Below are 25,732 nucleotides of genomic sequence, written 5' to 3'. Positions count from 1 at the left end.
CTTCTAAGCATCTTTCACTTCTGCATCAGCTTCAAACGTTGTATAGTTATTTTAATATCAAATTCCTACTGGACTCAGTTCTGCTGTAGGTTACAAAATGTTGGAGTAGACACAGCTTGCCTTGCTGTAATATATTAAGTAAGTGGTTTACAGATCATGATATGTTCCTAGCCTCTCAGATGAGCTATCTCATGACATCTTGAAAATGAATGAGTTGTACTTGCCAGATCAATGAGTTTTAATGCTTTTGGCTGCTTTTATATTTTAAAGGAAGATTTCTCAGTTAATAAGAATGACAAGTAATGTCCTAGAGGATGCAGATGCTGCTGTGGGTCATTTGCAGTTTTGTTCTTGGTGATGAGCTCTGAAATATTCTAGACCTGAACCTGAGTTGCTGTCTGAAGACATATCTTAAGCAGCGACCTGATGGAAGAAATCCTCATCTCCTGAGACAATTTGGAATATATGTGAAAATGCCAGTCTCCTTTATCCACAGTACAGCAACTGGTGTGAAAAATGCAGGAGGAGGCAAGTAACTTATTAATAGGTCCTGATGCTTGGAAGGAAAGGAGGCAATTTACTCTTCTAACTGACGGGTTTCAACAGCCAGTAGGGTCTAAAATCCTAAATGCCTTGTGGTAAAGAGTGAAATAGCCGAGGTATTAAGGCCTGACTGCTCTTACCTCAGCATGAATTAGGAATGGGTTTTTCCTCCTTCATTGAAATCAAAGCAGTAAATGTACCCAGTGGAGTGGAAAGAAATTCTTCAGGTCAGATAACAGGCAAACCTTTCCCTCCTGTGTCACTATCTCAAAACAGAAATGGGTTGCTTGATAAGTGCTGGTGAGTGGGATGTTTCAGGGTCATGCTTTGGTAGTTCTTCAGTGTTAATGGAAAGATCCGGAGGGATTTCACTACGAAATAAGAGGGAGGTGGAGATTGGTGATATCTTCAAGTGGTCAGAGGCCAAATAAAAGGAGAGAAAATTGGACTTAAGATAAAGAACTGATTTCTGTCTTTGAACTTGAATGAGGGTTTTGTTTTGTGAGTTATTTTGCAGTAAGATTAAGATTTACTACAAAAGCATGGAAAATAATGATCAGGTTTTCGGTTCATGGTGGTTCGTGAAGACCTTAAACAGTCTCAGAGCTTACAGGCAGTTTGGTTTGCGTTGGAAAGGACCTTAAAGCTCATCCAGTTCCAAACCCCTGCCACAGACAGGGACACCTTCCACTAGAGCAGGTTGCTCCAAGCCCCTGTGTCCAACCTGGCCTTGAACACTGCCAGGGATGGGGCAGCCACAGCTTCTCTGGGCACCCTGTGCCAGCGCCTCAGCACCCTCACAGGGAAGAGCTTCTGCCTTAGATCTAACCTGAACTTGCCCTGTTTATAACCTTTGGGCTATTGTGCTGTTCTGATCTGCTCATGCAGAGAGAATGTCTAACACTGCTCTGAACCTTCATATATACAATGGTAAACTTCAGTGACAGGAAGCTGTGCGAGGAGTTGTGTGGAAGAGGCATTGGGATCCAGTTGCTTGTGCACTGTAGTGTAGCACAGGCAAGCTTGGTCCCACACCCAGCTGAGGTGTTAACTTGCAGTGTTACCTTCCATAACCTATTTTCCCTTCTTTATCCTTTTCATGCACTAGACTTTGTGCAAGGATGGACCTGTCTCTCAAAAGAGCATCAGTCTTACCTTGAAGTGCTGCTCAAACACAAATAGGTGATGTTACAGATACCCACTGTAATGGCACCTGCTCTACCCACTGATCATGATCCATAAGTTCCTGATTAGCTCTTGAACCATCCCCAGGCAGAGCTCCATGCATCCAGCTGCTTCCTCAAATAAAGGGCAAGTCCCCTTCCGTGCTCTCTCAGTCTCCTTGAAAAGCCTGTGTCCATCCATTGCAGGGCTCTGGTCTTGTGAACCATCCTACTGTGTCTCCACAATTCCAATGAGCTTATCTCCCTGTAACTGTACATAGCTTTTCTAACTCCTCCTGTTTGGTCCCCATGCTGCCTGCATTGGTGTAGGTGTTTCTGAGAGGCAGCTGAGCATGATGAATCCCCAGTACAGGCTGGGGATGGCACTGGGATATGCTGTCTGACCATGAGGGAAGCTTTCTGGGAAAACAGGAGATGGGGAGAGGAAGGTGGGTCAGAATTTGTTCTTTTTTCCTCACTGGTATAAGAAGAAGACAGCACACTCCTTGTGAAGACTACAGCAGACAAATCAATCAAAGCTTCCCCACTTATGTTTAGAAGTATGGGAACAGCAGTACCTGCGAGGCAGAGATCTATGTGACGCTACCAAGCATCTTCTGGGGTATGACTTGAAGCTGCCAAGTGGATGGATACTTCTGTTTCCCAATGATGGCATCAGAAGGTTGTCATTTCAGGGCAGCTGACAGTCTGCTTTTTGGGCTCCTGCTGGTGTGATAGTGAATAATGCTCTGTCAGGTGTGAGATGGAAACATGTAGTTACTGAGCTTTCCTGGCTGCTGGGCTGTGTGGGAGGACAAAAGGGGGAGCAGGCGTTGAGGGAGAGAAATAGAACCTGAAGTTGAAACCAAGCTTTCTTCCTTTCCCTTTGCAAACTCTTGAACTTTCTTGACTGCTTCCCAAAATAAACTGAATCTTTTTAAGCTTTTTTAAGATGTTTTTTTCCTTGTTACAGTTACAGACCTGTAGTCCAACAGAGGAGCAATATTACTGTTCTTCAGTTTTTGTGGCTGAAAAAGCATGGTTTGAAGCAGATGAAGACTTGAAAAGGGAATTTGAGATACTTATGTGAGCAGTAGTGCATGCTGGGTTATGAGGCAGGTATGGCCAGTTGACTGTACTGATTTTATCAGGTTTGATTACTGTACTGAACAAAGTGTATGAGATTCTGATCGTGATTATGCCAATATAAAGGATATCTCATGAGGGTGTAGTTCAGTTCCAGAATTGAGTTCTCTTATTCATATGCAGACTTTAATAATGCACAAGACTGTAAGGAAAAGGCTATTGTTTTATGTGACTATTGTGATCTATCCTTGGGCAGTCAGACAGAAGAAAATGCTCTGAGTCATTACCAGTTTGGGTTGAAATGGAAACTGTGGTGCAGCAAGCAACTATAGCAGAAAGGTATGAATGGTTCAGTACGTGGAGTACTGGTGATTGCAAAGGTTCACAGTACAGTGAAATGGGCACCTCGGTAGTTCAATGGCCAGTGAAATACTGAGGCAGGTAAGACATTCAGAAAAGCAGGGAAGAGAAGGAGCCCGAGGGCAACCACGCTTCTCAAGCTGTTTGCCTTCAGACTGCTGTGAGGCTTGTCTTCTCCTTGTGCATTGTGGGGGTACCTGTTGTAGAACTGATCAGGAACAGAACTAACTTCCCAGCGTTGCACACTACACACAAACATGCATAAATTGTTGTTGATTACATAAATACTGTCCTCATAGTAGTAGCTATGCATTTTCCTTCCTAAAGCTGTTCTGTAAGCCACATCATGGCTGTGGTCTCTCTTCAGCAGAGATTTAATGTGGGGTAATGTCAGAAGTGGAGAGCAGTGGGGAAGGAAACTGCTAAAGCGTTTGGCAGCTGCACATGAATAAGAAATGCTGTTTCCTGTAAGCTTTTGATGTTGGGTATTGCCAGGTATCCCATACAATAGGCAAACATAGCGTACTGTCCTGGTAGGGCTTGGGGCCAGGGTCTGTGAGCTTTAAGGTTAACATTGGAGATGACTGAAGAGTTTGAGTAATTTTGAGTGAATGGGCAGTGAAAGAAGCTGCTTCCTAGAAGGAGGCAGTAGGGGTGGAGAAAAAGAAAGACTTTGAATCTGAGTCTGCTGTGTTTGCACATGTATCTGTGCTGCTAGTGTTGCTTTCCTCCTGGAATTGCTCTCTGACCTTACACTGCCAGAATACTGCTTTATACTTTTAAGAGGAAAGCATCTGGTCTTGTACCATGCGGTGATGCACACAATGGTTGATATGCAGTAGTATTTGCCCGAGGCTGCACAGCCAAATTCCCCACTGGTTGCTAACAGGCAAGTTTTGCCCTTCAGTAGCTACATGCTCTTTTAACAGCTGTGGAGGACCTTACCATCAGTTGCCACTTGCCTTTAGGACCAAGTACATTCCTATAAAGCAGGGCTACTTTCCCAAAAGGCCTGCTTTTTGAAACACCCATTAATTGCAGGTCATTTTAAATGCAACAGGATACTTCTCGTTGTTCAACAGGCTGTAGATTCATCTGAAGTAAAAAAATAAAGAGCACTTGCTGTAATTATGACTGAGAAACAGCAAGTTTCCTCCTGAGCCTCCACTGAGCCCACGTCCAGGGTGGGTAGGGAAAGCAAGCTGCTCTTCTGAGCCCCAGTTCTGGCTGCTCAGGTCCTCTAGGAGAGAGATGGCAGCATGTAGATGTGCCAGCTGAAGGAAACAGTCAATACACAATCCACAAAGCTGTTTACCAGGAGGATCAGATTTTACTTTCTGACAGGTTTCTCCTCCACTGACTCCAACTGTGCTGTTCCTGAAGTGTTCTGGGAGGAGTTTCAAAGGCTTTGACCCCGCAGGAGCTGCCAGTGTTCTGAGAGCTTTTGCAGTAAAGGAAGGCAAAACATCCTTCATCGAAGGGTTGGATTCTTCGGAGGGTGGCTCAGAATCTCTGCTTGTAAATGCACTTACTCTTCCTTCATAATGTTATGGGGGCAGATTCTCCAATTGTGTCCACTCTGAATGTTCAAACAAGAAGTTGCCCATTGACAGAATTGGAGACTATTTTGTGTGCTGTCACACCTTTTTTCTGTTAACCCTTGGCAAGTTATTTTGACCAGTATTTTCATGGCTGTTTGATAGTCTGTATTTTAACTTCTGCTTTTCCCCACTTGGTACACAGCAAACTTGACTTTATGTTGCTTGGCCTCTGATGCAAAACAGAGCTATGAATACTTAGCACCTATAAAAAACAATGAACCTGGCCTTAAAGAATTATAATTGTCTATACAGGAAAACTTTGACCTTGGACAACAGGAGATGACAGGCATAAGAGGATGTGATTTTTCAAGCTAACGATGTTAATGGCACCTAAGCAGGCTATTTATTAGAGAAAATAGAGATGGGATTGTAAAAGTTGAAATGTGAATGAAAAACTTGACTAGAGAAGTCTAGTAGCATAGCCTAGTTCTGTCAGCTTAAACCCCCTGGTTATTTGTGGAAACAACTGCACTTTCAATGCTAGTATTACTTTTTCTGGTCCTGTCAGGAAAGAGCTGCAATGTGCAGATATGCAGTCTCTGTAGTGTAAGAGATGGCTGTACCTTCCCAGTATCAGCTGATAAGCTCAGTGCTGATATCAGTGCAATAACAAACCCATCCTGTTCTTCTGTGTTCCTTGTGTGATCTCTCTGCTGTTTCTGTGTTGTGTCTTTGTGTAGTGAATACGCCGGGTGTGCTGTAATTCAGACTGCGGGCTTCAAAAATCACAGTCGGGCAAGTAAACAGGGTGTAACAATGATGATAACAACTACAGCTCATAAACGGTGAGGCAGCAGGGCCAGGGCAGTGATTGTGCCCCTATTCTCAGATCTGGTGAGGCCGCACCTCTAATCCTGTGTTCAGGTCTGGGCCCCTCACTACAAGAGGGACATTGAGGGGCTGGAGCGGGGCCAGAGAAGGGCACCGGAGCTGGTGCAGGGCCTGGAGCACAGTGTGATGTGGAAGGGCTGAGGGACCTGTGGGGGTTCAGTCTGGAGAAGAGAAGGCTCAGGGGGGACCTGATCGCTCCCTGCAAGTGCCTGAGAGGAGGATGGAGCCAGGAGGGGCTGGGCTCTGCTCCCAAGGAACAAGGGATGGGACAAGAGGAAACGGCCTCAAGCTGCACCAGGGCAGGTTTAGATGGAGCTGAGGAACAATTTCTTGATTGAAAGGGTTGTGAAGCATTGGAACAGGCTGCCCAGTGCAGTGATGGAGTCACCATCTCTGGAGGTATTGAAAAGACATGTAGATGTGGTGCCTAGGGACATGGTTTAGTGATGGACTCGTCAGTGTTAAGTTTCTGATTGGATTCAATGGTCTTAAATGTCTCTTTCAACCTAAATGATTCTGTGATCCTAAACCAGCTTGATGGGACCAGTGCCTTCCCATTAGAAAGGGAAAAAAACCTGAACCCCCAAAGAAAAGGCTTTTTTACTGATAGCTTTCAGCCTTCCACAGGCTGATGATGTGTTTTATGTTATTGCTTGTGTACTGAGTCCTTCCTACCATTTCTGATTTTACTGCTATTATCTGTCTGCTGCCATCATGATAGTATTAGAAACAAAATGTATAATTAGGGTTGTCTACGCATTTTCTTTCTATTTCCCATTTGACTCATATTTTTAACTTTCTAAATCTTTCTATTTCCAAGTTGAGATAATCCAGGTCATCCATTTCTGAGAGCAAGGGTGTTGTTTGTCCATGTAACAGAACAGGATTTTGATCTTCAGAGCATATATATAAGAACAGCAGGGCTGGAAATTCAAATATGTCAGGAAGAGAATACTCACAGAGGAGAATTCTTAGGTAAAAACAGAGCCTTCTTTCAAGAAGCATACCAACAATGTAAGGACCTTTAACAGCAACCCATTGGAAAATGCTGGCCTTGGAGGGCACACAAGATTATGCAGTTACTGAGATAGCCACATGCATAGTTTAATGTCAGTTGAATTGCTGAATAGGCATAAAAATTATATGTATTGCCTTCTCTGGATGAATCACAAGAGAATCATGGAAGATAGGAAAACAGGGAGATAACTGACTTTAGTGCGACTCAGGAGAAGATGAGCATGTTTAGCTTCTGAAAGTCTGGCTCTGAAGACAAGGCATGTAGGCACCCTTTAGCTGCCAGTGTCTGCAGCCCAGCCTAGCAGGCCGACCACATCCACAAACTATGGGGAAGCAGCCACTGGGATAAGCAGCGTGTGCTGGGCATCCAGCTGCAGGAGCGTTCACAGACAGTTCTGTGCTAGACCTCACCCAAGCTGTGTTGCTATACACAGGTATTTGTTATACACAGGTATTTGTTAGCATGTCTGTCAGCCAGGTGTGACTTGTTGGTGTGTTTTGGATTGTCCAAGTTGGAGCTTTTTGCATTGTTTTGTTTGCTGAGATCCTTACAAGCATCCTCCTTTGTGTCTTATTCGGGCAGTACATCCTCCTCTGCTGTGCTCCTCTCTAGCCCACTGTGATTCCAGAAAGTGCTGTGTGCTTCATTTCAGGCACTGCTTTTTTAGATATGTGGGACAGGCAATTAGTGAGTTAATTGGTGATGTCTGTGTGTTGCAATTAACCTAATTATGGGTTTGATTACATTAATTAAACTCTTGCTTAGACATCAGCTGTTTAATCATTTGCCTTCGGGCTCCCCCTTACTTGGGGCCCTTCTGAAACCTGGTTTGGGTTGGCAGAGTTGAGGAGTGAGTGTGTGATACTGGCACATATGTGTCAGCACCAACACTGCAAACACTTTTTCCCCTTAAACTTTCTCTTACTAAAACCCTATTGTAAAAATGTCATTGGTAACTTCTATACAGCCGTTCTTTGGACGCTGTTTGAAAGTGTGACTCTCCTCCAGGGTCATGGGAGTTTACACTACTTTGCCTTTTGGTACATATGTGTGCTGTATGTTATGCTTATGGATGCTTTGCTGGATGTGCAGACCCTGAGAGGAAAAGTCTTGCTTGGCTGTTGTAGCATTAATATATGTATATTTCCCCCTCAGTACAGTTAGCTGGTTTGCATCGCAGTTTGTTTTGGAGAGGCACTGACTTGTAAAGGGACAGGATTTGGGAGCTAAGCTATAGTGAGCTCCGGCAGAAGCAGCAGTGGCATAGCATGGTAGGAAAGCAAGGGTACTGTTTCTGGGCCTTATGAGATATTCCTGTCTTTGGTAGCCATACTGAGATGAGCAGTGAATTGTGGTGTTTCTGCTGTTTAGAAAGCCTGCAGAGGTCTGGTGCAAGTCAGTAAGGATGTGGATTTTCAGTGGAAAGCACTTTTAGGTTTTATTTTAAGGTAGAAACGTAGCATCTTTGACTTCTTGTAAGTAGGTTATGGCAGAGACTCACTGATTAATTCCCGAACTCTTCAATTCTGGTTGCTTCACCTTTTATCTTCTGGATAAATATGGTTGATATTGGAGATATTACAGTGGTTAGTAATTCTCATTGCAGAAAAGTCAGTGCTGTGGTTCAGTATTTGTTAGCTGAGGGGTAATACTCTTCTTGACGTACCTGTGAGGGAGAGAAGAACTTGGTCAATGAAGATACTTCTTTCCTTCCCTATTTGTCGTGTTGTCTAGTGGTGTCCGTGTGACAGCTTGAGCCCATGGACTGATGTTTTAGGCCAGGCAACAGCAATTTAAACACACTGCAAATGCTGGGCTGTTGACTGAGACCCTGGTGATAGACTGTACCATTTAATGACAAGATGGTTTGTGTTAATTCTTCTTGAACTGAGTAGCCTTCGCTAGGGGTACTTTGGCAGTAACTTAGAGTGATAAGGAGATGTGGACATGGGGAGGTGGTACTAGTTTCAGAAATGAGATATGTTGTACATGAATCCAATGCAGAGGTTTGTGCCTAGAAGCTGAACATCAGATCTGGTAGCTAGGTTCACTCAGCTGAGCACCAGCAAGCAAGCCACACTTGTGTCCCTTCACAGCAATTCATTGCACATACAGCTGGGAAGTCCAGGCCAGACTGTGGCTTTCCCGAAAGCAAGGAGAAATGTAGGTCTTCTGTATGGATTGCTAGCTGACAGAAAGCAATGAAGAAATGGGTCCTTCAGCAAGAAAAGACTAACTCTGGTGGAGTGAGTCCTATGGCAACATCGATGCTGCTACACCTTCCTCAGGATAACTCAGATCTTGTAAACCTGAGCGCTGAAGCTCGTGCCTAGGAACTGGTTCATCCACAGCCTTGTAGCAACTGCAATGATTTATATGGCTATAAACATTTGCAGGCTGACTTTGTAGCGTGTTTTCATCCAGCCTGTGCAGAACGGGCTAAGTGACTGTAAATGCAGTGAAAAGGGAAACTGAGCAATTCCATGCAAATGTCTTTTATCTGGCAACATAGACTTCCCTGATGCTGCACCAGTAGCTCAGCTTGTGATGCTCAAGGAATGAGCACAAAGGACTAATGCAGAAACTATGTTGTCTGAATGGATTATTGGAACTGGTGACAAACACACACAAAAGGAGGAATTCAGCTCTGCGTGTGCGTGTGTAAAACAAGTATTTCTACTTGCTGAATACTTCAGTGTGCCCTTGTGTTGGGGTTCTGGTCTCTTGGGGCACCCAGCAGCCCCGTGTCATTGTTTCAGCTGAGGGTGCTCTGCAGCTTGATGTACCAAGCCTCAGGTTAGAAAGATGGCTTTTCAGAGCTGAGAAGCACTTCAAATTGATGGCACTTTTACAGCGAATACCTTTCCAGGAGGCTGAACAGCAGCAAGCCTACAGAAGCCAATTCCTTTATCCACAGCCTTATCCCTTGTGATTGCTGTGACGATTAAATAACTCCAGAGCAGAAGAAGTTTGACTGGCATTTGCCTTGAGCGTTCTTGCGCAGTGCTTCCTTAATGAGCTCCCACACTTCCAGCGTGCAAAGCTCTCTGAGCTCTCGCTTTTAGTGTGATAAAAGTCAGTTGGATGGGAGGGAGAGAGACGGGGCGGCCATGTTCTGGTGTCCTCATCATAAAAAGGACATGGAGCTGTTGGAACAAGTCCAGAGGAGGCCACGAGGATGATCAGGGGCTGGAGCACCTCCTGTATGAAGAGAGGCTGAGAAAGTTGGGGCTGTTCAGCCTGGAGAAGAGAAGCTGCGTGGAGACCTCAGAGCAGCTTCCGGTGTCTGAAGGGGCCTACAAGGATGCTGGAGAGGGACTCTTCATCAGGGACTGCAGGGATAGGACAAGGGGTAACGGGTTCAAACTGAAAGAGGGGAAGTTTAGATTGGATCTAAGGAAGAAATTCTTTACTGTGAGGGTGGTGAGGCACTGGAATGGGTTGCCCAGGGAGGTTGTGAATGCGCCATCCTTGGCGGTGTTCAAGGCCAGGTTGGATGAGGCCTTGGGTGCCATGGTTTAGTGTGGGCTGTCCCTGCCCATGGCAGGGGGGTTGGAACTGGATGATCTCAAGGTCCTTTCCAACCCTGACTATTCTATGATTCTGTGATTGTATGAAGGGTTAGGGATGATCATGAAGGGAGAGCAGAGGCTGCCATGGGGCATGAGGGGTGAAGGGAGATCATGATGGGAGAGGAGGGGCAGCCATAAAGGGTAAAGGAAGATCATGAGGGAAGATTGTGAGAGGAAAGGAGGGGTGACCATGAGGGTTAAGGGACAGCCATGGCACATTGGGGGGTAAAGGGCAGTTGTGAGGGGAGATCATGAGGGGAGAGCAGGGGATGTGAGGGGTGGCCACGCAGCATGTGGGATGGCCATGAGGGGAGCTTTTGAGAGGAGATGAGGGGTGGCCATGAGGGGTAGAAGCAGCAGCTGTGGAGTGTGTGCCACTATGGGGGGAAGATGAGGGGTGGCTGCAAGTGGAGATCATGAGGGAAGAACTTAAGGGGAGATCAGTTTGCCCTCAGTGCCATGGGTCAGTGGTGAGATTGGCAGCGCTGGCGTAATGGATGGGCTTTGTGATCATAAAGGTCTTTTCCAACCCAGTTGGTTCTATGATTCTAGGATTGTAATGTTGATGAAATGATTTTGGGTTTTTTTGTTTGTTTGATATTGTTTGGAGTTTTTGGTTTATTTTTTAAAGACTTTTATTAGCAGTTGTCCTTTCTGTGCGGAGTATGGATTAAGGCAAGTAGAAGTTTTATATCCATTACAACTTAATTCTGTTCTAACTTTAGTCTAGCTGGAAGTGTAAGTCTATCAGACAGTACAAGGGTACAAGACAAGGATAATATAGGAAGGAAAGCCCCCCTGATAGGAGCACTGGAAGATTCCAAAGTATTTCTTTAAACTACAAAATACTTATAAATTTTCATGAAACTGCTCTGACAATGTGTTCCCACTGTCATTGCTGCTGGAATCACTAAAGGACATTGCTCCTTTGCAAAGGCTGAGGAAGAGGAGACTGAGGCAAGTGCCAGCAGAAGGGAGTCAGGACCAGGCATCACCTGCGGGAGCTGCTCAGGTCTCAGTGGTCGCCAATGGGAAGGGGAAACATATTTTAATGTGTGGGGTGAGGTATAGAAAGAGTTCCTTTCAGGATCTTCTGCCTTCTCTGTGATACACGTATGTGTTTTCTCCCTCCTGCGCTCAGATTTGGATCATGGGAACAGGTATTCTGCTTTGTGAATCCTGATGGTGATTCCAATCAAAAATGGTTCACTGAGCAATTTCCTGCTTTCCTGTGCCCTCATCAGACCGCGCTAACGTGCAGTGTGGAATGGGGCAGCGTTTAGAACTGTTCAAGATTTTGCATCTGTACCTTGTCAGTGGTAGAAAAATAATGTCAAACACGAAAGGCTCCCAGCAAAATATCAGCTGGGGAGAAAAAATGGTTCAAGATGCTGGCAACATGCTCAGAAGAATCGGTGTCTCCTCTCCTTCCAGCTGTGGAGGAGTGATCTCTAGATGCTGTCCCTAGTGGCACAGGGATGAGAACCTGGGCAAGTGAATGTGCTGTGAAGAGATCTGTGGTTGTGCAGGAGCTCTTGAAGCTCTTTCTGCCGGTCTGCAGAGTAGCACAAAGGATTTACCCCTCGCTTTCACACCCTGCTTTTGACAACCTGTTTACTTAGGCTTTGTGTGAAGGATACGGTGAGGACCCAACAGTTTTATTCTCTTTAGTGTCCTCTGCAGTAATCTGTCTGGGTTTGTTGTTTAGTTCCCTTGGCTTGTTCTAAAGTGTTTATTCTTTCATCTTTCTGGCTTATTGCCTGAGCTTTCAGAATTAAAGAAATGGGGAAAAGTAAATAAAAATCTTAGAGTATTTGCTTTAAGATATAAAAAAAATGAGCAATTTATTTTCATTAGCCTCTAGCTAAGACAACATTCTCACCGTGCTATTTGTTATTGCAGGCACTGTGTTTCTCTGGTCTGACTTGCACATTCTAAAGTGTCTTGCATTGCAGTCACAATGTCGACACTCTTCAAACAAAGCTTTTAGGGGTGTTTGTTAGCCACAGCTCAGCCTACTACTGCAGCATGTCACTTACAGGTCTTAGTGAATGCTGTCTTAAACAGTTTCTTCATTAAGCAGCAGGGTTTTGGTATGATTTCTTTTTCCTGGAGAAATGAAGATTTACCCAGAGACAGTGTTTCTGTATTCTCCTGGGAGCTGGTTACCAAATGTTCAGAGATTATCAGCGCTTGTTAGCCTCTGGAAGCTGCAGAAGGTTCTGGACACAGTAAATGAATGTTATGACCTGCCAAGGAAATAAGCTGAGAGGCAAAGGGCAAAGCAAAAGGGGGAAAAAAATCCCAAACTCTGCTGCTTATCTCATCAGTGCTAAAAAATACTGCAGGTACAGTGCAGGAGCCAGTGGGGACTAGAGCAAAGGGGAAAGGACCTGAGTTGGCACATCTGGGCTGAGTTCCCAGCACTGTCACACACTGTCCTGTGTGACCTTCTACAAACTGCTCTGTGTCTCTGCTTTGCCTGCCTTGCCTAACTCTTCGCATCTTACTAGTGCAGAATGTCTTTTACTGTGCCCTGTACATACCATACCACTGTCTAGCTATTCTCTACCTCTGCAGTGCTACTGAGGTGTGTCTTCTTGACTTGGAGGGTATTGGTATCGGTAAAAGCAAGCCTGTACGCAAAACTGGGTATTTAAACTCTCCCTGTATTTTCACCAGTTCAGGTATCATCTGGTGCTCTGTATTCCACATTCCCAACCTCACCTATATCCCTTTTCTGCTCCTTCATACCCCCTCTTCTTTAGGCTTGCATCCCTGTCTCTCCTTTTCTCTCTTCTTCCAACCCATGAAGACTCCCTGTTGTCTCAACCATCTAATTTAACTTTGATTCCCTCCTAGTCATTAGGCTTCTCTATTGAGGCCAAGAAGGTCTGGCAGCCTCTTTGATGGGTCTGCTAAGCTGTTGATTTAAATTTTGCAGGCTCTGTGATGCAGAGAGACTGCTAAATCACTGCTCCCATAACAGGTTTCTGGGAGGCTGGAGGAAGACAGAGTGTTGAAGGGAAAACTGGAAGAGGTGGGAGAAAACAGGAGGGAAAAACTTCTGGAAGGAAGCATGAAGCATAATTTTGGGCCAGGTAGATGACAAGATACTGACAGCAGGAAAAGGTTCAAAGAAGAGAATGTGTGTGCATGTGTAGATGGAGAAGGCAGATAGACTGTTACCCATCAGAGGAGCATTTGTCAGAGGGAGCTGAAACCATGGTGACTGGATCCTGAATGCTCAACATCAGGAGTGATATTTAGGCACAGCTTCAAGAGATGCTTGTCCAGCATATCTAGCTGTGTGATGTACAGGTAGGCTGTCTTATTTAAAAAAACAGGCAAGAGAACAACAAACCAAAAACCTCAACCCCCAAAACAATGAAACCACCAACAGGGCTGTGTACTATTCAAAGCATGTCAAGTGAGCTTGACAGAAAAATGTTTTAATAGCCTGGTGCTCATGTGCTGATTGATTACAGCAACAGATCAAAGATGAGTATTCTGTCAAGAACCATTAATATCTGTCAGCCAGTACTAGCTATAGAATATCCAAAATTTGAGCTGTTGAAAAGCATTCTATCCTTGCCTTATTCCTAAGACCAGTAAATCAATATTCATGATGGTGCACAGAGCTTACAGTCTTCACTGCACGTAGCTTTTAAAAGATGAGCTCGCAGGTTATTACCACAATTTGTTAAAGTGCTAAAATAAGTTCCTGCGTTTTTGCTTCTTTATAATTTGATAACTTCAATGCCTGTAAATGACATGGAATATATTTACCACAGTTGTTTGCCCAACTCCTACTATTAGCCTCGAATTACTGTATGAGCTGCGAGGTCTTCTTGTTGCCTCCATCAGTGGGACAAAGAATTTAAGATCTGGTAGAAGGCTACTTAGATGATACTGTATGTGGCAGAGAATTACAGAAGGCAATTTCTTCAGTGCTTAAACAAGAGGAAGATAACTTGTGATAACTGCAAAAACTGTCTTGGAAGTCCTGTGGTGGTGTGAAAATAATCCCTGATCTGCAGGAATTGTCAGGGAATACCTTATTAATGACTGCTGCAGGATTAGGCTAGATCCGGTGTTGTGGCAGCAGAGAGTGAGGTTCTGAACTGTCAGGACTTTGAATTTTGGAATCCAAAGATGAGGACTTAAGTTCTGGAAGAGCCATTGTTCTCATCTCATGTGCCCTGAATCACAGTGATGAGCAGTTTACTGTGAGGTTTGACTCCTGATGATGTGCTAGGGCTAACTTAAACTGAGAGTCTAGCTACTCTTACCAATTGCTACAGCCACCTTATATCCCTGGGGTTCCTAAGACTTTGTTCATGCACACATGTGAAATCAGTTAAACCAATCTTAGAAATTGCCTGTTTCCTAGGATCTCTGGAAGTGCTAGGTGGGATAGTAGGCGTTCTTCACCTGCTGGAGAACCTCTCAAAGGAAGGCTTCCTGGACCATGCCTGCCAGAAAATGCGCTATTCTATGAGAGGTGAGAGCAGAGAGGTCTGTGCTTATGGCCAGAGATACCTGTCTCTCCTGTTCTAGTCAGTTACTTCATGGCTAAAAGGCTCGAAGGAGATGGAGATTTTGGCTTCCTATCCCTGCTGTATTTTTGGAGATTGGAACAGGTCTGACTCTTTCCTAACTCAAAACTCTTTTCTTCTCCTTTCTCTTTCTCTCAAAATACCCAGTCACCTTTCAGTGAAGGAAGTCTACAGGAAAATGGGGGACCTGAGTTCATGTCTCTACTCCTGCACTGAAATTTGAAATGCAGGCCTGTTGTATCGCAGACATTGCAGGGGATATAGTTGCAGCCTTCCCTAAATCATTCTTCTGTAAGCAAGGAAAAGCTTTGTGTGCTTAATTACTGCATGAGGTTTGTAGATGTAAATTATTTACAGAGGTATTTCATTATCTTAGAGGGTCCTCTGTACCTTTTACTGGCCAGCTTCAGTTTACAGCATCTGCAAATGTCATTCTTGTGTGCCTCACTGGTTCAGGCTCTGCACAAGCGATAGAGTGCTCTGGAAAGTTCCCAGGGGGGTATTACTACATCATTACTTCTGACTGTGTAAGTTTGTATATGTGCAAATATGTTTGCATTTTGTGCTGGCTTGATGACAAACTCACCAAAGCACAAAACACAGCTACCTGATGTTTTTAGATGTCAGAAGACTTTGACATAATGAGGCAGTATCTCTTACGCAGTAACATCTACCCCTGAATATCATGATGTATCTCTTTTAGAAGTTAGGTGTGGAACTCCCAGCTGTATGCATGCTTACCTTTACTGCTGCTTTCAGTCCTGCTGAGTTGTAATAAACCAGCAGAGTCAGCCTGGAATACAAGCATCTTCAAAAGTGGAGCCGTAGGAACAGTAATGATTGCTCATTTCTGAAAGTTAGGCTATAACCCTCTTCACCACTCCAGAGGAAAGCATTCTTCTCACGTGCAGCCATCCATGGTTTCTCATTAAAAACCCAAACAGTTGTTTCAGTGGGTCTGGCTGGTTTTTTTTTTTTTTCTGATAAGCCGTATGTGTCTTCACTAACCTGTCATTTTACTTGTCAGTAAAGCAGGCCCTCTAGAGAAGCCACTGTGGGTGAGCTTTTCCTGTGTCACATTCCTGCACATAGTGGATGCACCTATTGATTTTGGCCTGCAAGTGCATCTGTGATGAGTGTGTGGGAGGAGCATGACTCAGACCTAGTCATTCTGGTGGCAATTATTCTTTAACCACCTCAAATTAGTCTTCAGCTGTGAATGTTGTCTTTATCTCAGATATAATTAAAAATGTCGTAACAACATAATTAAAAAAGTATTCTTATTTGTGTTATAAACATCATTAAATATTTGTAGCTACTTAATGACACTGGAGAAGAGAAGCTTCTGGACCAGTTTGTCTTAAGGTTGGTTTGGGAATTGTTTGAAAACCCTGCATGGAATATAGTCACATAACTTGTTTGTACTTGTTGCATGTGCAAGATGGGATTGGCAGGTCAGGCAGTGTCAGCTGGAGAGCATCTTGCAGTCTTTCTGTGGTTATTGAAATCACAACACCCCAGGAGCCTGGCTTACCAAGGTGATTACATCAGAAGCTTTAGACTGAGCTGCAGAGAAGCAAAACAGGCAGGCACAGCGCAGTCCAGTTAAGGGCAATAGCTTTAGGGGCTTAATTTTATGGTAAAGTTGATCTGAACTGAGAACTAGTTGTTGTCCTTAACTCTGGTATCTATTCATCCTGTCAGATGCAGCCATGCTCTTAACTCTAGTGGGCTGGCCCGTCAACTGAACAGGCTTGACAGCTCCTTGATGATTAACACATCCTCTGTGTGCAGTCAGTGGAGATCACTGGTTGTTGTGCAGCGTGACTGCTTGAGCAAAGTCAGCTTGAAGGTTACTAGTGAGTGGAAGCCAGGTAAGCTACAGAAGACCCAGGCTTCCTTCCAGTTACACTCTGTCTGTTGTTTTAAGGATTTTGTTTAACTACTTTATAGTTTGGGGACAGTGCAGTTAATCCAGAGAAGTTACTTCCCTATGGAATCTGGGGACAAGGGATGTGCAGATTTTCCTATCAGCAAGCCAGGAGTCTGCCACCCACCTCTGGTTCACTTCACAATGAAACCATATACCTTCATCCCACTCTGATTTTATATGGGTCTAATTTATAGGCACTAAAATTTTACTTTTTCTTTTGTTCCCAGAGAATACAAAGCCTAAAGAAGGACTGTGATGTTCTTACTACGTAGGCAGCAAAAGCTTTTGTAACTCAGTGGATGAAAGTTGGTGGTCAGAGAACTGTTTTGTCTCAGTATTTCTCCTAACTGTCTCCTTAACATTAATCACAGACGTATGTGCTCACACCTGTGGAGTAGTGTTTAAAGCCTATGTTTAAGAGCATAGCTAAGTTGAGGTTTTAAGCCTAATGAGAAGTGACAGCATTGCAGCCTCAGGGGAGGCCTTGGGCCTTTTCTCCTTGTAGTCTTACTGGTGGATTCAGATATGAATATACTCAGCAAGAAATGCAGCCAGCTACCAACTTCCCACTTGGGCACTGTGGTGGGAGTAGAGGGAGTCTACCTGAATCCATTTATCATTGGGAACAAAAGATTACTCTAAATATCTCACTCAAATGTAAGATACCTTCATTAAATGAGGTCTGGAGCAATGACCAAAAGGAATCACAGTGATTGCTTTTGGTCACTGAGGGCTGCCCAAGAGAGTGATGCTTGGGCAGTTGTCAGCAAGTCACTTTAGGCATCAAACTCTTGTGTTGCATCAATGATGAGGGGAAGTGCAGTCCAGAATTCAGTATATGTTAAGTGCTGGATGGTGGCTTTGCTATGCAAAATTCAGATCCAGTTCTGAACTCTCAAAGGCCACAGGTAGGTTACTGCAAAATCAGGCTCCAGTTGCCAACAGGAATGGGCCTGAGCCAGCGTTGTAGGGAAGGGGCCAGAAAGTTTGGATAAAAGATGATCTCTTTGAGCCTCCCTAGATTTCCTTCCTGCAAGACTTTGTGGAAAACACCGTAAGAATCACAGAGGAATTACGGTAAATAGGGAAACCAGAAAAACTGTGTACGTAAACAGTTTCATGTGAAAATACAGCGACTTTTCCTTTTTACTCACTCCTTTCTCTAATCTTTTCCTGACTGTTGTTTCTATGTGTAGTTCTATTTCAGTAATAGATTTTAAAAACCTGAGAGTTTGCTTCTAGTTGGAGGTAACCATTTCAGATAAGTTGAGGGGAGATAAAACCCAGCTTTCAAAGCAAAAGCCTTCATATTGGTGTAAGTCAGTAAAAACCTAGAAGCAGTATCTGGAGATTTAATTTTAAGCAAGTACATGAAAATGGGCATGCATTACCTTGTATAAACTGTAGAAGAAAAATTATATGCCCTTAAATGGTTCCATCGTCATTTAAATGGTGATCTGTTCATTAGTGCTGGGAAATGAAATGGAAATCCATTCCAATTTTCTAGACAATTTAAATTTTATTGTCCATAAAATTCTCCAGTAAAATAGTGTCCTTTCTTGCAAACGGCAGAGGATTTAATCGGATTTTACCATTTGAATAATTCCCACTATGGTCAAATCAGCTAGTGAAAACATTGAGCTGAAGTCAGCCCTTGTTGGTAGAAGTGTTCCCACTGGTGAGTCTGGCCTCTTGTGTTTGGAATACAGATGGTTTTTGCAGCTGTAATCTGTTTGTACAGTTAGTTTCCTCTTGATAATCAAATTGGCTTAGTCTAAAGCAAGCCTTAGTGTTTGCTGAAGTACACATGCTTAAAACAGAACATCAAGATCCTGCTCCACATTTACAATCCCTTATGACCCTCCTGAAGATGTTCTGACAAATATCTTGTTCTTTACAGGAATTGTAGTTATTTTAACTACTTGTGAAAATCAGTACATTGCCTGGCAATTCTGTTCTTAACCTCATCAGAGGGGAAACCCTTTTTGGTATCAAGAGCTAAGGCCCTGATTTCAGTTCATTACTAGGCATTACTATGCTTGCAGTTACTCATGGCTATCTGGCAGTTTTAAGAATTTACCTGTAAGTTGAGGCAGAACAAATATCTTCATCTATGAAGAGGAATGTGGCCAGCAGGTCAAGGGAGGTGATTCTGCCCTTCTGCTCTGGAGTCCCTCAGTACAAGAAATACATGGACCTGTTAGAAAGGGTCCAGAGAAGGGCCACAGAAATGATCAGAGGGATGAAGCACCTCTCCTATAGAACAGGCTGAAACAGTTGGGGTTGTTCAGCCTGGAGAAGACTCCAGGGAGACCTTATTGCAGCCTTTCAGTTCTTTAAAGAAGGGCTCGTGAGAAAGATGTGGAGAGACTTTTGAGCAGGGCCTGTTGTGACAGGACGAGGGGCGATGGGTTTAAACTAAAAGAGAGGAGATTCAGGCCGGATGTGAAGAAAAAATTCCTTACACTGAGGTTGGTGAAACACTGGCACAGGCTGCCCAGAGAGGTGCTGGATGCCCCATCCCTGGAGACATTGCAGGCCAGGCTGGATGTGGTTCTGGGCAACCTGATCTAGTCGAAGATGTCCCTGCTCATTGCAGGGGGTTGGAGTAGAGGAGTTTTGAAGGTCCCTTCCAACCCAAACTGTTCTACAGTTCATATATCTAGTTTATGATGCACCTTCGGTTGTAAATGGTGTTAGCCCACTGGGACTAACCCAGTCAGTGGAAGTGCAGGGCCTTGCAGGAATATTGATTCCTTCAGTAAGTTTAAGTGAGAGGAGTCAGGTGAAGTGCTGGTTCTGTTTGTTTCTAGAATAAGAACATGCAGCCCTGTTTTCCTGAAAGTGAGAGAAACTTGTGGTTAGGGGTTTCAAAGTGTACCGGCTTGAAATCTCTCCGTATCCAGGGTGCTCTTCTCTTTTATTCTTTTCAGTGTCATGCTTGTGGGCTTCCCTTTACAGCACATATGTAACGTACAACCGGACTCTTATTGCTTAATTTTGCAACCAAGGACACATCCAAGTCCCCACAGGCCAGTTCTGACTTGTTGTACATCTGATTATTTTAGTAATCTGCTTTTCTACAAGCATATCGGCTGCAATGGAGTCTGTGGCTGTCATTAAATCCCTCTCTAGATGACTGTTAATGCCTCTCAGTGTAAATATCATACTAAACTCTAGCTTTCAAAATGAATGATGTGTTTTGTGACTCTAGATTCTTGCCACTTTACTTGTTTGGACACATCTTAATTTGCCAAAATCCATACTTTGCAGTGTCCATTAGTGGGATTGCGTTGGTTTAGTCAGGTACTGCTGCAGGGGCCTTGGCCCTGGAGGGAGTAGCCACCTTTCCTTTGCACAGATTGCCAGGGGGCCCTCCATCCACTCTTTTCATAAGCAGGCTCTTGGATCCAAGCTGCAGCCTTTCAGAGCGTGCAGACTGGTGCTGGCCGTTCACTGTGAGTTTAGAGAGAGCTGTTTGTGTTGGGAGTTTGTTTTATTGGCTTTTATTCACTTTGGCTCTGATCACTCCTCTGATCAGTTTTGGTCTGTGTGTTTTCCCATGCTGTTTATCTCAGCCCAAACATGCTGAAGGCAAGAGCAAAACCTGTTAGAGATTTGTGCTGCCCACGATGCCCGGGTTTGTGAAATCCTTGTGGGCCAGAACACCTGCAATTGCTGCTACCAGCTGTGTGGGTGCTACCAGATGGAGGCAAAATAAAACCCCACCAGTTTTGAAACATCCTTGGGGATGCTGGAGGTCAGTGTCTGTGGAAGGTTTGGTGTTTTACCAACACTTACGTCTCTTCTTCCGTATTAAGCCTTAAACTGGCAAAATGTAAGTAGTTTCAAGTCCCTGAGATAACAGGAGGTTATTTGCCTGAGGGTCTGTGCTGCTGTAGTAGCAGTCTGCTTTTGTTTAGTGAAGTTAGGAAAGGGTATGAGCGGAGAAGCAGTGGGAGCCATTCTTAACCCTTCCCTTTCTGCCTTTGCGCAGTGCAGACAGCCTATTTTAAGGTGCGCAGATGTTTCTGCTACTCTAGTCCTTGGTAGTTGCTTAAGTGGCTTCTTAGAGCAGCTGTTCCCTTGTTTATGTCTCTGATTTCATTGCAGTTCTTGGCTTTTTTGGTGATGGGAAGAGGGAAAAAAAAAATCGTGTCTCTGGTGTTGTGTTGCTTTGCCCTTGTCAACTGTGTCCTCGCTGGTGGCCTGTCCTTCTGCAGGGGAGACATTTCCATTGTACGTGGGGCCCAGTGTGGTCCTTCTGTGGCCCATCTGTTATCGGAAGGGTGATTTCAGCAGCTGTGATGAGGAGTGTGAGAACATTTGTAGTTTAACAAAATTTGCCTGCAGTCTCTCATCTTTCACTCTAGAAGTGGTTCTGCCACATGAGAGCTTGATGCTCACATCCCTCCTGGTCTGTTTAGGCTTTCTGCTTTGCTCTTTGCCATTGAGCTGATTTTCAGACTTGTTCAGTTGGCAGTAGCGTGCCAGTTCTTTAATCTTTGCCATTATCACTGCTTTGCTTTTCCTCGTGGGGTACCTAAGCTGAGGTGCAAATTACAAGCTGGTGGAGTGAAAGAGGAGGGAGATGTAGCTGTGTATCAGTTCTGTCTGGGACAATAGAGAGCCGTAGGAAGAGCAGGATCAAACAGTCGCAGGAGCAGCATGAGGGAGAGCTCTTCTGGGAATGTAGTTTTACTTCAAAAACAGTGTCTTTTTTCCACAGATTGTGAAATTGAGGAATTGATGTATGTGCTAAAAACATAGTAACAATTCTAATTTGCTTTATAACATGTGAAAATGTTATGTAAGCATACTGTGAGAATTCATAAAGTGCATAATATTGGTTTACCTGTTGGGTAATGGCTGAGCTGATTCCATTTATTTTCTACTAGTTAAAAGAAATGATAGCTGTATACGTTGTGTTAAGAAGAGAAAATACCTGAAGGGGGCTACAAGGATGCTGGAGAGGGACTCTTCATCAGGGACTGCAGCGATAGGACAAGGGGTGATGGGTTCAAACTGAAACAGGGCAAGTTCAGGTTAGATCTAAGGCAGAAGCTCTTCCCTGTGAGGGTGCTGAGGCGCTGGCACAGGGTGCCCAGAGAAGCTGTGGCTGCCCCATCCCTGGCAGTGTTCAAGGCCAGGTTGGACACAGGGGCTTGGAGCAACCTGCTCTAGTGGAAGGTGTCCCTGCCTGTGGCAGGGGTTGGAACTGGGTGAGCTTTAAGGTCCCTTCCAATCCAAACCATCCTGTGAAAAGTCAAATAAAACATTACGAATAAGAAACATTACAATATCCTAAGCTTTCTAGAGAAGGAGCAAATTAAGCAGCTCTGCATCTTTCAGTGGAAAATGAGTCAGCTGTTTAAGTTCTCTACTCTTGTAGAACATTCCATAGATATCTGATAATTAAACCTTTCTTTAGATGCTTTGGTTTCAAGTTGCAAGACTACAAATAACAATTCTATCAGAACCAGTGCTGTGAACAATCTGTTGAGAGATACCTGTTCAGTTTGGTGTTTGCTTGCAGCCTGTAATGCACAGTTCAGCATTTAACTGCATACTCTCTCTCCAGATGAGGCATAATTACCACTACTTAAAACCCTTAATCTCAAGCAGTTATATGCTCTTACATTGTTCTAATTGCAAATTTAAACATCATGTGCTTTTCCCATATAATTATGTTATAATCCAGACAATTATTAATTTCTGCTTTTCTTTTTATCTGATCAGTGTTAATTTTGTGTGACCTCACAACGTGTTACCTGAAAAACGCCTCTGAGGCTTGCAGTGTGTGTGCTTAACTTACCACCATGTTTCCTCTGCAGTGAGAAGAGATCTAATGCAACAGGTTTGGAAGGCTGTTCTTTTCTCTCAGCCAGCTGTAATCATTTGTTGTAAACTAGGCATTTGTGAGCAAAACAAAAGGGCAATTATACATTTAAATCATCAACTATTTGTAAATCCAGGTGCTTGCTCTTTGAATAGTATTTAGGTTAGCGTGGGCTACTCCTTAAGTATGTAAGAGGTGTTTGTTTGGGGTTTTTAATTGGTAAGTGGAAGTTACCTGCAGACAGACTTTCTGGATCAGCTTTCCCAAAGAGAAGATGAAGGCAGTTCCCTTTTAGAAAGCACTGCAAGTCTTGGGGACAAGATGTAAGGGGATGTGCACTGGTTGCTGTAGGTCTCACTTGTTGCTGTATTGTTCTTATGCACACATTTTGTATGCAAGGGCTTTGGATGAGTGCATTTTGAACAAGTCATCATCAGTCTGATGATTCATCTCAGGAACTGCATGCAGCACTTACATCTGTAATTGGGGTAATTGCAAAACTCTTATTCTTACAGATAGAAATCCTTCCTCTTATGATTCCAAAACCAGATCACAGATCTTTTACTGTGCTAGCTGGGGCCTACACTGGCTGGTATTTATTTCTCTGTTTTCATTTGTGGCATCGTTCAAAGTAGCAGATGATGTGGTGACCTTTCCAACCTGTGTCTGACCTTCATGAGTCACTTGTGCGGGTAATTGGCTATTGAAATGACTCTGCTTTTATCTTTGCCATTATTTTAACGCTGCTTTAAATGGGGTGGCACAGACTGCATTGTAAATGCAGTCCCCACCTTGCTGGGGACAAGGTTGGCAGAAAAGAATATTAATGGCAGGGTGGAGTTTGTCTTCTGAGGGATCTTGACACTCATGGAGAGGAGGTATTGGAGATTTTGCTCTGTCATAAGTTGGCCAACTTCTTTCATGTGTGTGTTAGAATCTTTGTGGGGCTGCAGTGGGTTCATTGCAGTATTCCAAACGAAGGAAAAGGCACACAGCTAGCTATTTCGATGCAGAAGGGGTCAATGTTTAATATGCTAATGGATCTGATACGTGGAGAGACTCCACAACTCGTAAAAGTTGTAAAGTAGGTATGCTTTTATTCAGTGTTGAGGTGCATCGGGATCGCTCCTCCAAAGTATGCACACCTCAGTGTCGTTTCCTGCTACATTTATCCTCCAAAGTTACACGCCTATACACGCTCATGATCTATCCCTGCTTCTTATTATAATGAGCTAAAAAGTCCTTTGCACATGCGCAGTGCCTCCCCGTGGTCATGGGTGGGGGGTCTCAGGACGAAGTAAATGAATCTTCCTCTTGTGAGTAGGGGTCTTCAAGATGAAGTAAATGAGTCTTCCTCTTGTTAAACTTTTCACCTTTGTCACATCTGGATGCCCCAGTGATTACACAAGTAGCTGGAACCAGCCATATCTGTCTGTCTTTGGATATGTACATGTAAAAGGAGAATCTGCCAACTCATACATAGATGTAAGGAGAAGGAGAAGAATAAGGAGGATGGGCCCACTGATATGTAGATAGATGTCAACTGATAAGGAGGATGGGCAGAGGAATGGTATGTAGAAGGCAATTCATATTTAGTGGGGCCCCTAAATTCCACAGACTTCCAGACGCTAGCGTTTCTTATATCAAGCCCCCTGTATCAGATCTACCCAATATTAGGCAGCAAAAACTCTTGGCTTTAATGTGTCTTTAACAGTATTAATGTGGTTAACTAATGATAAATTAAGCATTGCAAGTTTGGGGATTTTTTTCTTTTTTTAGTAAAAAATGAATGTAGGCAAACCAGGACATAGGAAGAGGTAATGCTGTTCAAATACAAAATATTAATGGATTAAGGGGCGTTTATAGTCAATGTGGGGTTTTTTTAAGTGTTTCTTCATTCTTCAGACTTCCTGATGTGGTTTAGCTCAGGCATAAGTTAGGGTTAAACAGAGGATTGATCTCCACATTTCTGGCACTGTATCCCTGTTCATACTCTCCACTTCTTTTAAACTGAGTTCACACGTTTCTCTATATATTTTTATACCTGTCTCTGCAGAGGGTAGTTGATAAAAGAGAGAGCTGGTCTCTACAGGAACTCCTGGAAAGAAGTCAGGCAGCAGCGGGAAGGAATCCTGTAGAGAATCAGCAGTGTAAAGGCCTGGAGCAAGTCTGAGTTTAAATTGCATCTCTCGATGATCAGAGAAAGACAGTCCTGTCAGTTTAATTTGCACATTGATCATAAAGCCCTAAAGCATCTTAGTCGGCTTAAAGGTATCTGCTTACAACACTGACCTGAAGAAATAGCTGCATTCTCAAAGGAATGAATGGGATGAAGGATTTTCTCTTCTTTTTTAAGAGGGGGTGAGGAAGGAAATAAACAGCAAAAAGGGGTATTTAGTTAAGGGAAAATACCATTTTTTATCAATATGAATTCTCAAGTATTTATTTTCATCTCGAGTGGAAGAGATATGATGCTGCCAATTTGATGCCTGTTTTGGGGTACAGGAAATGATAGAGAGGAAAAACTTCCCCAGCAAGCCCTAGCACTCACTGGTAGTCACTGGTGCATCTGCAGTCAGACTGTTACTCTACAGCCAGTCTCTCACATGTCACTGACCCAATTCACAACAGAGGAAAGCTCCCCTGGAGGCTTCCTGTCCTTCCCTTTCATTGCAGGCTGGATTGGCTGGAAGAGCCTAAGCCCCAGCTTCTGCAAGCCATCAAAACGTGACCATTGAGGCTGCTGTTCTGTCTTGGGCTTCGGCAGGCGCATCTTCTCGAGTCCTGTCTGTTTCCATCTGCTTCTCTCCGCACTTGGAATTACTGCCTTGTTTCCTTTCTCGTGTTTATTGTTAAACCCATCTTGATGAACCAGCTGGCCTCATGACTGTGTGGAATGAAGTCAGAAAGGCTGTGCAGTGGGCTGCCTTTGAGGGCTCCAGCTCTTGCCTCAGGCTTTGCCTTTTTTCTGCCTGAAAAATAGAAAACATAATGTGAGTTTTTATGTATCGTTAAGCTTACATCTATAAATCACTGGCCCGTGGTAGCTGTTTATTACATATTCTGTCTTCTGCTTTGATGCATTGTTGTTGTCACACTGAGGTGGGTAATGATGACTCAGCTTACTACTGTGGTAATGCACTTAAAGCTTTGAAGTCTGTCACTGATGGCATTTCAACACAGGTGCTATAAACCAAAGATGAAATTTTAAGGTATTTGCTGTCAAG

At 43.8% G+C, this 25,732-nt stretch overlaps 1 protein-coding gene across 1 annotated transcript in view; it reads left to right on the top strand.

Annotated features, from left to right (window-relative positions):
• Window positions 1–25,732, top strand: part of KCNH1 (potassium voltage-gated channel subfamily H member 1) — a gene marked incomplete at both ends in the record, with an annotated part of 176,237 nt that overhangs the window by 63,553 nt on the left and 86,952 nt on the right. The window lies entirely within an intron of this gene.

This window comes from Psittacula echo (assembly GCF_963264785.1).
Source record: "Psittacula echo genome assembly, chromosome: 4".
In the NCBI taxonomy this organism is placed as follows: Eukaryota; Metazoa; Chordata; class Aves; order Psittaciformes; family Psittacidae; genus Psittacula; species Psittacula echo.
This window is presented reverse-complemented; position numbering and strand designations above follow the sequence as displayed.